Source organism: Sinocyclocheilus grahami, unplaced genomic scaffold (genome assembly GCF_001515645.1).
Source record: "Sinocyclocheilus grahami isolate Dianchi unplaced genomic scaffold, SAMN03320097.WGS_v1.1 scaffold511.1, whole genome shotgun sequence".
Classification (NCBI taxonomy): domain Eukaryota; kingdom Metazoa; phylum Chordata; class Actinopteri; order Cypriniformes; family Cyprinidae; genus Sinocyclocheilus; species Sinocyclocheilus grahami.
In genome coordinates this window covers 171489-183886 of record NW_015505690.1, presented here as the reverse complement: position 1 = coordinate 183886, position 12398 = coordinate 171489, and the positions used below count along the sequence as shown (strand labels likewise).

General features: G+C 36.7%; 1 protein-coding gene across 1 annotated transcript in view; it reads right to left on the bottom strand.

Annotated features, from left to right (window-relative positions):
• Nucleotides 1-12398, bottom strand: part of acad11 (acyl-CoA dehydrogenase family, member 11) — a 123979-nt gene that overhangs the window by 110780 nt on the left and 801 nt on the right. The gene's annotated exons all lie outside the window — the stretch shown is intronic.

The window sequence follows — 12398 nt, the reverse complement described above, 5'->3', positions numbered from 1 at the left end:
AAAGCTATATATATATATATATATATATATATAGCTTTAAATAGGATTTTTATCCTATCAAAATTTTGATGCATTGGAATTTCATAATTCTTGTTACCAATTTCAATATTTAAAAAAAATAAAAAATACTAGCTTATGTAAAAACAAGCTTATACTTAAGACAAGTAAACCGCCACAAATTACAAAAAAAAAAAATAGACCTACTTGAAACACAAAGCACTGAATAATAAATTATATTGTATAAAATAAATGTACAAATAAACGGAATAGTCTTCACTGTACAAGTTCAATGTACATTCATTTTACAAAAGTAATTCGGTCAAGGACAGTGAGTGATTTCTTTCTAATGTTTGATTAACATTATTGACACATTTTAATAGCAGCTAAATTAAGCTGCTTTAGAGGAATAGCTCACCCAAAAATTAAAGGTCTGTTGTTGTTCTAAACCTGTATGAGTTTCCTTCTGCTGTTGAATGTAAAAGTATATATTTGGAACAATACTGGTAACCCAACAGTTGCTGCCTGGGCCCCCATGACTTCCATAGTATGAAAAACAAAATACACTACAATGGGGACCAGAAACTTTCTAGTTACCAACATTCTTCAAAATATCTTCTTTTATGTTGAGGAGAACAAAGAAATTCATACAGTTTTAGAACAAATTGAGGCTGAGTAAATGATGACAGTATTTTCATTTTTGGGTGATCCCTTTAAAATCTCATCATATTAGGATCTCATATAGCCTACTACTACACATGCTTTATATTTAACTATTAACATTCATTTAAAGGGGTCATATGATGCTGCTAAAAAGAACATTATTTGGTGTATTTGGTGTAATGAAATGTGTTTATGCGGTTTAAAGTTCAAAAAACACATTATTTTCCATATAATGTGCATTATTGTTTCTCCTCTATGCCCCGCCTTTTTGAAACGCGATTTTTACAAAGCTCATCGGTCTGAAAAAGCGAGGTGTGCTGTGATTGGCCAGCTATCCGATGTGTTGTGATTGGTTGAATACCTCAAGCATGAGACGGAAATGTTACACCCCTCACATACTATTGATGCCGTGTCCGGCCGAAGCGACAAGACAAAAACATTAAAACCCATTACAAACGAGGCATATGTTGCATCCAGTGGGGACATAATTACTGATTATAATGACTTATAAATAAAACTCTGTCTGCATTTGTGATCGGAGAAATGATAAAGAGAAAGGAAAAATTGAAATCGCATCATATGACCCCTTTAAGACACTTGTGCGCCTGCGCGTGCCTCAAAAGGGGGCTTACAATGAATTACAAGGATACATAACAGCTACAAGTGTATGCACTACTTGCTTTATGCAAGCACTATATAGGATAAATCACTATACAGGATTTACCCTATTATACTTTATCGACACGAATTGATAGGTGAAACAACAAACAGCCACCCCCAAATAGTCTATAAACAAAGCATCAGGCTGTCTGAGTTCACATGAACAATGGTTAAAGTTACTCGTCGTCAGGCTACAGAAGAATACCATAATTCCTCAGTTAAATTAGGCCTAATACATCGAGAGTCACGCGGACCTATAACAACCCAGCCACAACACATAATTGCGAATAACATGCCTTACCTTAACACAGAATCGACCACAGAGTCCAACGTCTATATTTTTGCTACGAATCTTTGAGTTAACATGTACTAAACATGAGTGGAATTTGGCACCGCAGTGACCCCACACCTTGATGCTCATGACAAGAATAGCATGTATAGTTATCTTAATTGAAGTGAATTAGGTTTAAATCGCCGTCATGCTTGAATGAATGTTATTTTTGCAATTTTACACATAATAATTCACAATGATCACATTACACAAAACTGAAATTGCACGTCAAAATAACACATTGTCAATATTTTTTGAGACCCCCAAAATTTCACAAATCACGTTTTCAGGGGAGCCCATGTCTTATTAAGGGGAGCCGAGCTCCCCCTAGCTCCCCCATAGTTCGCACCCTGTGCCCCACTGCTTAATGTCCCTGAACAGTTCAATTTGTTTTTAAACCACAATGCTTAAAATGCGTTTTAAAAAAAAGCTTAACCTACATCATGCCACGCAAAACGATTGATAAATTTCTACCGGTTTATCTCTCAACCCATAATCGAATATACTTTGTTTAAACACAAAAAGCAATATACATCCATCAAGTTGTTAACTTGTTAATCAAACTAACCTAAAATCTGTGGGGACGATGACGCTGTGATTTTATCTACTCCATGTGCCCGGTCCACTTGCTGTTTCACAACTTCCACTCCATCATCAGCTTTAGTAAAATAACTAAATATTTTAAATACTGATAGCTGGGGATTTTACTGACTCACTAACTAATGTTTTCCCCTCTCTCCTCGTTTTTTTTTTTTTAGAATAGCCCTTCTCTCACTTTCTTTTTAGAATAGTTTACATTTTTACTTATCGAAGATTGTTCTTTGCATGACCATTTCCAGGTTATGCCAGAACGAAGTGAAGAGAGGTGAATGCGGACATTGCAGCGATCACCTGATTGATACGTGGTGCAAGGGTCGTTCAAAAGTAAAAATATAGAATAAATGCATTTGATTGGTAAACTAACGAACGTGACGTTTTAATCTCTAACGGTAATACAAGGAATATATGGAAAAGCTCCACTAAATAATAGCGCTAATAAGTGAGGAGCGAGGCTTTGGCAATCGGCGCTACTGATGACCAGTCAATTTACTCCACAGCCAATCACGGGCCCCCTCCTTGTCCGGACCCCGGGACTTCAGCCCCGCCTAACCCAATCGTTAATGTGGCCCTGGCTGTGTATAAACACAGCACTGTAATAATATCCATGTATATTTACTGAAACGCATCCTGTACTGTACTTCACTGTCAATACATCGTTTATCAGATTGTTAGCTGTGCTTTTACGTTTCAAAATAATGATTCTATCAAAAACGGAGCAAAAGCGCTCATATGTGCTCACCAGACAAGCATCCTCTCATCTCCACCGCGCCACTGAACGTTCTTCATCATCTATAACTTTCAATATTATGTTCATAGATTGCCATTATCCGAGATGCCGATGTGTTAGCCTTCCAGCGTGCATTATCGCCTTTAAAACAGTCAAAAAAAACTACAAGACTCACACTCAAAACAACTCCAGCGCTGACCCGGATCCTCTCTTTCTCTCCTGTCTATTGACCCAGAGGTGTCAATTTCATGGCTTTGAGTGGCCGACGCACTTGAGTGGCGTGTAATCTGACCTATTGCCGCCCACTGAGCAGCCCAGGGTTGTAGAACATAAGAGCCACTAGCCGGAGCTGCTATGATTTGGAGAGCGCGTGTTTGCCAAAAGAGCGTCTTTTTTTCTCTGGTGCACTTCTGCAACAAAACAATGGATTTCTCACCAATGCGAGCACACAGAAACGTGCAAATGGTCTCGTTTGAAAGAAGAGACCCTAACCTAAAAGATAATATAGAGTTTTTGGCTGTTTGCGGCTGACTGAAGCAATTGTGCGAGTAGGAATGTGAATCTGAATGTTTCCTCAGAGGTATCAAATTTCACATCGCGTTTCTACTGAAGATCATTCGATCTGTGATTGTCACACAAATAATCTACATAGTCAAATTCCTGAGAATAAGAGCTTTCTTACGATATATGACTTGACTGTTTTGTGAAAAATATTTAAAAAAATACACATTCTTCGGAAAAATTATTCGCAATCATTAGGCGGAAATTCATGTGTGGGTCGAATACATTTCTAAGCTTCATTTTACCGCTTTATGTATCATAAAACCAAAAGTAATGGTATTCTTTGTAAAGAAGATACTCTAAGCTTTCAAATGATACCATATATGGGCTGATACCATATAACGTATCCGGGTCCGCAGAGTTTAAGTGGGAGCTGCACAAGTAAAATGAACACAGTATGAGTGGGGTTGGACACAATGTCTATTGTAACATACAGTATTGAGCCATAAAATTACATGATTTACAGTTCAATTACAGGTTTTCACAAAAATGTTATACAACAACATTTCAGCCTTTAGACCATTTTTATGAAAAGGGATAAATCAAGCATATAAATTATTATGTCAATTTAAAACGTATAAATATTACTGTCTTAATTGTTTCGATTTTTAGAAGGCACATTAACTTCTTTCTCATTTACAACTCTATGTGTTAGCTGCGTAAAATCATGAGTTGATATTTGCATTGATCTGACCATAAACAGCAAGAAAGTCTTGTTGGAAATGCACATTCATTCTCTGCCACGAGGTGGCGCTTTAGCAGCGCTTAAATATTGCCACGTTTTGACTTGAAATGTGCAGCACTCATATTTATTCAGTGACATCGTTGTCTTTTGAAGTTTAAAGGGTTCATATGATGTTGTTAAAAAGATCATTACTTTTTGTATTTGGTGTAATGAAATGTGTTTATGCGGTTTAAAAACACATTATTTTCCACATACTCTACATTATTGTTTCTCCTCTATGTCCCGCCTTTCTGAAACGCGTTGATTTTTACAAAGCTCATCAGTCTGAAAAGCCAGGTGTGCTGTGATTGGCCAGCTATCTAGTGCGTTATGATTGGCCGAATACCTCAAGCGTGTGACGGAAATGTTACGCCCTTATGGATTATAATGACTTATACTGTCTTTTTACGCGTTGCGTTGCTTCGCACCGCGTAAACATAAAACCATGTCTGCATTTGTGATCGGAGAAATTACAAACAAGCCCTACTCTACACTGCCCAAAACTCGCGTTTGAATCATCAGTGTCAAATTCTTTAAATATAAAAAACGTACTTACAGTCTGTGAGTAAGAACAGCCGGCATTGTAGTCTACTCTCCCAGGATCAGGAAACGTCCTCCATAAAATGTGCTGCACACATCTGAATATTTGGGTTGAACTGTTCTGGAACAGTGTTGTAAATACAACTTAACCACTGATTTCTAGTCGTGCCCATTTTTGGAAGGCCAAACAAAGTAGTTTCGCTTTCACAACGAAACATGGCATCACACACGGCGGCCTAGAGTGAGCGGCGGCAGCTTAGAGTGAGCAGAGGCCGGCGGCTAGAGTGAGGAACAGCCGGAGGGCTAGAGTGAGGAACGGCCAGAGGTCGGTGGGCTTGAGAATGGTGCGGCCGGCAGATTCGACGAAGGAGCGTCCAGAGGGCTTGCGGCAACCACATATGACGACCCCGGGCTGGACTCCGCTTCGTCCACGGTGAAAGGCGATCCGGCGATCCACAGCGCAAAGTTGTTGCATTTCAGCAACCAGCACGGATCAGCTCTAGGCTCTAGACATGACGAAGCGGATATCGTCCTCTTTTGGTAGGCCAAACAAAGTAGTTTCGCTTTCACAACGAAACACACAGTGCCTTCATGACATGGCGGTGGCGGCAACAATACTAAATCGAGAATAAAAGTTACGCCTTCTTTCTTTGCGTGAACATTTGCGCGGCGTTATGCAAATCTTATGCAAAACGTAGATATGAGGGGGGGGGGGTTAGAACGAGCCGTTTTAGATAGGCGTGGCTGACTCTTAACTTTTATAAAGAATATCTCTTTGGATTTGAGACTTCAGTCTTTGCAACTTTACAGATCTTCTTTATGCACCAAGAGCTTGTAACACTCCAAAGAGAAAGGAAAAATTGAAATCGCATCATATGACCCCTTTAATCCAGCCGTATCGTGACTCTTGTCTTTCCGTCCCCAACTGTAAGACCTCTTGAAATTATAATTATATTTCTTAAGCCATTTAATGTATTTAAAACTTTTTATGGCCTTAAAAGGGATAGTTCACCCAAAAATGAAAATTCTGACATAATTTACTCACCCTCATGTCGTTCCAAACCTGTATGAGTTGCTTTCTTATGTTGAACAAGTTTGGAACGACATGAGGGTGAGTAAATGATGACAGAATTTTCATTTTTGGGTGAACTATCCCTTTAAGTTTGATACATCTCACTTTAGGAATTTTTAAGGACCCGCGGGAGATCTGCATTTAAGATTTAAGATTTAAGATCGGCATTTTGGTAGCCCGACTGGAAAACACAATAGCCCCAGGACGTCGAGGTAGCGATTTTGCGAGCCCTGCAGTTGAAATAAAATTGTAAGGAGTAAAAAGTATTTTTTTCTTCAGAAATGTAATCAAGTAAAAGTACAGTAATCCAATAAAATACAAATACCACAAAATAATCCACAGTAATCAAGTAAAATTACTAGTGGTCAATCGATATATCGCCAAGGCGAATATATCGGCTGATATTTGGCATTTTTCAAAAATCGCATCGGCAGACAAGTTTTTCTGTTTGGGCCGATGTATTCGAGACTTTTATTTTTAATGGCGCTGATAATGGTAGCGCCTGCGCACACAGTGCTCACATTCTCCCCTCTTGTTTGCTGTCGTCGTTAACCGTTTAATATGGATAGAAGGGCCGTTTCTCAAACGGAAAGCTGGATCCTCCGGAGGTCGCATTTGCAGGCTGCATAGGTCATCAAGCCTGGTTTATTTCAGTTAGCTGAGCATTACATTCGTGAGTCATAAGTATATTACAACAATTTACACTTAACTAAGAATAATGGTCAAATTTATAACTGTTAATATTCTAAAATAAGATCTTCATGACGTATGCAGCCTACAAATGCGACCTCCGGAGGATGCAGCCTTCCGTTTGAGAAACGGTCAAGAAGTCTGTCTAATAATCTAATAGAACTGTTAAACAAAGGGATTAAAATGTATACAAAAAGTATCATAACGATTGCTTTTATATTATTAGTAATAGAAAGGCAAACATTATAATACTTTCTCGTTTGCTGTCAGCATTCAGCAAATAGCCTACGCATTTACATCATTTAAACAAATCTTTGAATGGCTAATGAACATTTAATTTCACAAACCTTGTAAACTTAGTCGAATCCAGTTGTAAGATCTTGTAAAGTGTGCATGTGTGTCCTGCATGATCGCGTGTTCTCTGCATGACTTTCGGTGCGAATTGAATGCTTTAAACATTAAATTCGTGATTTCAAATTATGCTGCGCTTTATGCATTTGCCCACTGTCATATTCATGTAATTTTCACTGTGTGCTGTATGTAAAGTGAGTGTTACCTTGTCCTTGGCTTTATTTGAAAAAATATGATTCCCAATGCACACAAACTTCCCAGAATACTGAGTGCTCTTGTTGGTTACAGAGTTTACTTCCTTTTTAGTTATATTTTTATTAAATATTTATTTATGTGAAAAATACTAAAGTCGTCTAAAGTATAATTATGTTTATTTTACAAATTTATTTTTTAATCCATTATTAAATTATTTCAAATTTCTTAAATATTAAAATAAATACAATTATATAGGCCATCGGCCACCCTGCTTTCCAAGATATCGGCATCGGCTGTCAAAAGACCAATAAGGGTCGACCACTAAAAATTACTCAAGCATTTTACACCCCTGCTTTCTGCAACATCTTCTTTGTATCCTTTCTTTGCAAAGGAGGAGAGCAGCTTCTATTTACATCGTCCTCTCAAGTATGAAGATCTGCAGCGAAGTACAGCTTTGGAATGAAGAAGAACAATTCTGAGGCAATGGCTCTCTGCGACAAGTTATAAAGTGGCTGGCTCTGCCTCACACTTGAGTGCTCAAGCACTATTGGCTTTTGCAATGTAATAGAGTGATTCAGCATCATCGAAGAAAGGGAGTTTCCCCATAGCTTCAGCTAATAATGCAATGTTGAGTGAACCAATCTCGAAAGGTAACCACACAATACAAGACAATGTTTTGATCGACGGACAATATGATGGCAACTATATTATTCTTCACTACTGTTTTATTAGTCTTAAAAATAAAACTGTTCACAGAAATAAAACATTACATTATACATAACTGACATTGAACATTAAATAAGAAAAAATGTCCTGTTTGTTTCCGTGTTAGCTTAGTATTACTAATATACTATTGTTGTATTTATTTACATTTTAAATTACTTGACTTTCATAAAAAAATGTTGTTTATATTTTAGTCATTTTTGTTATAAGGTTTTGCTTTTTTATGTTTCTATTTAGCTTATATTTATTTTTATTTAACTTTTAGTAATTGTAGTTTGTTAACATTATTATTGTTTTTTTAAACAGTTTTTATCTAATATGTATATTTTGTTATTTCAGCTTAATTTTAAGTAATGTAAATTAATAATATTTTTAGCTTGTTGGTTTATTAAACTGATTAAAGATTAAATATTTCATTTTTGGGTGGACTGTCCCTTTAAAGAGCAGCAGAGGCCAGAAACGTGCAAACAGAAGAACTTGTTTTGAATTAATGAGGAGAATTAAAACATACAACATTAACTTTCTGAAAGGCCTCTTTTTGTGTTGTCTCTTCAACGTCCCTGTCTGTAACAATAATTAATCTTTTAATTGTTTATTTGGGGCATTTGCAGTTTTTTCTCTGCAAATACTGATAAATAATTACTTCCAACTAATTAGATTAATTATTGAGCAATTCATGTAATTATTTAGATGAAATAAATAATTCACTGACATTTCCAACTGGTTAGGTTTATTTGGAAATTAAAGTGATTTCTATATTTTATCCATTCAAAAGACTACGAAAGCACTCCCAATTCTGCACATAAACCTAGCTCGATATATTTGTGTCTACGATTCACTGTGCAATGCCGTCTTTTGTGATTGTCCATAATAAACTGCAGACTGCAGCTAACAGAAATACTTCTCTATCGGTCCGCATGCTGCTCCAGCTCACAGAACAGATCGTGAAAGCTGACTGCAGTCATTTTGTCATTCATTATAACAAACAAAGTGTAAAGAAGATGTAAATAATATATTCAGTGTGCAGTGTAGAGAGCCTCATTAATTAAAATTGAAGTTTGTGAGATTGCGATGAACTAAGATGAGTGACAGAATTATATAGAGTAAAATTTTATTTATACAACGGTTTTATAAATTTTTTATTTTATACATAAGTTAATATTAAGTGACATAGATTTAGGAACACTGTTGTCTAATTTGCTTTGTCAATGAAAATAATTATGCCTGCACTATGTCTGTACTTTCTACTGCACTGGAAGCTCCTGCAGTCAAGTCAAATTCCTTGTGTGTGTAAACATACTTGGTAATAAAGCTCTTCTGATTCTGAAATAAATCACAGCTGAGCCGCTGCGCATCTCCAGGCAAACATAGCTGTTTCGTTTATGAATGAATCTGCGTTTTTGATCAAATCTAGTGAGTCATAAAGTGAGTCACTTGCTTCGTTCCTAAATTAATCAGCCATTTGAACGAATCGATTGAATGAAAGATGCAGTGACTTGCTGCCACCTACTGGTGGTTTCAGTTTCATTTTTAAAGTATAAATTGAGTCATTTAAATTGTTTAATATTTCTATATTCAAAACTTTATATTTAAAACATTATTTTATAACATTGTTATTATGAGATGCATTGATGCCACCTCTGAGTCTTGTCAAAAATTCTGTAATGCCACATTTGTGCTCTTCTGTGCCGTGCAAAGATGAATGGTTGATGCTGATTTCATTTGATTAGTAACTTATTCTTCCTGATTGTATCTTATTATTTTAACTGAATTTATTATTTGATAAAAAAAATTTATAAGAGTTCATAAATCTACATTTTTTTGGCACAAAAGATGGCATACATTTAATAAAGTTGGAAGCATTACAAAGGTTTTAAAAAAAGGATTCAAATATGAAGTGCTCCTTCACAAGTGCTCCTGAAAATAAATGCAAGCATGGAGTCCTTAAGAATGTAATGTTACCTTTTAAAAACGAATTGCAAATGTTTATACAAAGTGTAAACTATTAATTATAATCTACAAATCATGCAATACTGTACCAGTAAATAAGATGCGTTTTGAGGGCTTAGCTAAACAGGCCAATCAGAGACAATTACTAATCATTCCAATTTTTTATTAAATCATTCTTTCATTTCACTAATCAATCTTTTTTTTTTTTATTAAACACAAGGTAACATGTGCAAATTCACACACAATGCATCTTTAATTTGGCCAGAATTGCAGGTGAAAGTCTTAATATTCAAGATGGTTTGGAGAAAATATGAAATAAGTTTAATATTATTATAGATTATAAAGCGTTTTATAATTAAATACATCCGAAAGGTCATCTAAAATTACCATTATTCACATTATATCTCTATTATATTCCATTATATCACATCCGAGATATCACATCGCATCTGAGATGCATCATCAATATAGAAAAATTAGACATAACAATTAACCAGTACATATTATGACAGCAGATTGGCTTCTTGATTGAAACAAAAATACAGTTTTTGTTACGTGAAATAGGCATCAATAAATTAATTAATTAATTTAAAAAATATATTTGGTTCTGTCTCCCTCTACTGGTTCACGGTCGCCGTGATTTTGCCAAGTAAGACATGTTCCTGGATCAACATCCTTTGTTGATCCAAGATCAACATAACTTTAAAAAAATATATAGATTTAACCCAATCCCTACCCCTAAACCTAACCCTACCCATAATTTATTCCTAAAATCAGAGGAAAATTATAGCTGATTAACAAGGGTGTAGAAGCAACCCTGAACGTAAGCCTAAAATTGACATTTCCTGAGAAGTTATCCCTTTATTCTGATTGGTTGATTAAATGTTGATCCAGGAACATGTTGTACTTGGTGAAATCACGTTCACCACTGGGGTCACTTAACGTTATACAGGTGCATCTCAATAAATTAGAATGTCGTGGAAAAGTTCATTTATTTCAGTAATTCAACTCAAATTGTGAAACTCGTGTATTAAATAAATTCAGTGCACACAGACTGAAGTAGTTTAAGTCTTTGGTTCTTTTAATTGTGATGATTTTGGCTCACATTTAACAAAAACCCACCAATTCACTATCTCAACAAATTAGAATACTTCACAAGACCAATAAAAAAAACATTTTTAGTGAATTGTTGGCCTTCTGGAAAGTATGTTAATTTACTGTACATGTACTCAATACTTGGTAGGAGCTCCTTTTGCTTTAATTACTGCCTCAATTCGGCGTGGCATGGAGGTGATCTGTTTGTGGCACTGCTGAGGTGGTATGGAAGCCCAGGTTTCTTTGACAGTGGCCTTCAGCTCATCTGCATTTTTTGGTCTCTTGTTTCTCATTTTCCTCTTGACAATACCCCATAGATTCTCTATGGGGTTCAGGTCTGGTGAGTTTGCTGGCCAGTCAAGCACACCAACACCATGGTCATTTAACCAACTTTTGGTGCTTTTGGCAGCGTGGGCAGGTGCCAAATCCTGCTGGAAAATGAAATCAGCATCTTCAAAAAGCTGGTCAGCAGAAGAAAGCATGAAGAGCTCCATGAAGTGTTTCTTGGTAAACGGGTGCAGTGACGTTGGTTTTCAAAAAACATAATGGACCAACACCAGCAGATGACATTGCACCCCAAATCATCACAGACTGTGGACTTAACACTGGACTTCAAGCAACTTGGGCTATGAGCGCTTCTACCCTTCCTCCAGACTCTAGGACCTTGGTTTCCAAACGAAATACAAAACTTGCTCTCATCTGAAAAGAGGACTTTGGACCACTGGGCAACAGTCCAATTCTTCTTCTCCTTAGCCCAGGTAAGACGCATCTGACGTTGTCTGTGGTTCAGGAGTGGCTTAACAAGAGGAATACGACAACTGTAGCCAAATTCCTTGACACATCTGTGTGTGGTGGCTCTTGATGCCTTGACCCCAGCCTCAGTCCATTTCTTGTGAAGTTCACTCAAATTCTTGAATCGATTTTACTTGACAATCCTCATAAAGCCCCGTTCACACCAAGAACGATAACTATAAAGATAACGATATTAGCGTCCACACCAGCGAACGATATCGTCTGTTTATTCTAAGCGCACATGCGTCTGCCGCTTTAAATTCTTGAGCTCGTTACAGCAGGATGGATTCTGATTGGCTGTCAGTGTTTTATCGTTCCATCAGCTGGAAAAAAAATTGTTTTGAAAGTGATCACAACGATATCGTTCCTCTGTATCGTTATCGTTATAGTTGTGGTGTGAACTATGCTAATCTTTAATATTGAGAACGATCATATATATCTTTATCACATATCTTTATTGTTATCGTGCTTGGTGTGAACGGGCCTTAAGGCTACGGTTGTCTCGGTTGGTTGTGCATCTTTTTCTTCCACACTTTTTCCTTCCACTCAACTTTCTGTTAACAAGCTTGGATACAGCACTCTGTGAACAGCCAGCTTCTTTGGCAATTAATGTTTGTGGCTTACCCTCCTTGTGAAGGGTGTCAATGATTGTCTTCTGGACAACTGTCAGATCAGCAGTCTTCCCCATGATTGTGTTGCCTAGTGAACCAAACTGAGAGACCATTTT